The sequence below is a fragment of the Palaemon carinicauda genome, chromosome 35, assembly GCF_036898095.1.
Source record: "Palaemon carinicauda isolate YSFRI2023 chromosome 35, ASM3689809v2, whole genome shotgun sequence".
In the NCBI taxonomy this organism is placed as follows: Eukaryota; Metazoa; Arthropoda; class Malacostraca; order Decapoda; family Palaemonidae; genus Palaemon; species Palaemon carinicauda.
In genome coordinates this window covers 47780358-47781239 of record NC_090759.1, presented here as the reverse complement: position 1 = coordinate 47781239, position 882 = coordinate 47780358, and positions in this window count along the sequence as shown.

The window sequence follows — 882 nt, the reverse complement described above, 5'->3', positions numbered from 1 at the left end:
TCCAGTGCTTGATTTTTAGGGTCCTTGTTATTTCCTTAAAACATTCAAATGATTTTAAATTTTGATTTTATCCTATGTATTTGTATGAGCATCTGCACTAGCTGTATAACACCTTCAACTTAAGGTTGCTGTGGCTTGATTGGTAACGTCTCTGCCTGGTGTTTGCCGATTGGTAACGTCTCTGCCTGGTGTTTGCCGGTCGGTGGTTCGAATCCCGCTCAGACCCGTTAGTGACATTAGTGTCTGCAACCTTACCATCCTTGTGAGCTAAGGTTGGGGGGTTGGGGGAGCCTATAGGTCTATCTGCTGAGTCATCAGCAGCCACTGCCTGGCCCTCCCTAGTCCTAGCTTGGGTGGAGAGGAGGCTTGGGCACTGGTCATATAATATATGGTCAATCTCCAGGGCATTGTCCTGATTGCTAGGGCAATGTCACTGTCCCTTGCCTCTGCCATTCATGAGCGACCTTTAAATCTTTAAACTCTTTTCAACAAAGGTCTCGCCCCCCTACGACTTACAATTAACAACAGCATCAACGGGAGCGCGTCTTCTCTTCGAAATGCTTTGCGTCCTATCAGGAATTAAGGACTCGCGATGAAAGCGCTTGCTGTCTCTTCTTACATACTTCCTTGATAGTGACTAGGCTTCAAATTCCCACAAAATTTTTCATTGAAATTCATTTGAATAAAACATTTACAATGATTTTTATATAGCATTGGGACTAATGCCATTGTCTCTTTAACTGCCCAACACTCATTGCATTCTGTTGTAGGTTTGAGATTTTTATATATCAATTGCCTTCATGAGTTTTATGATTTTTACTATATATATATATATATATATGTATATATATATATGTATATATATAAATATATATATAGATA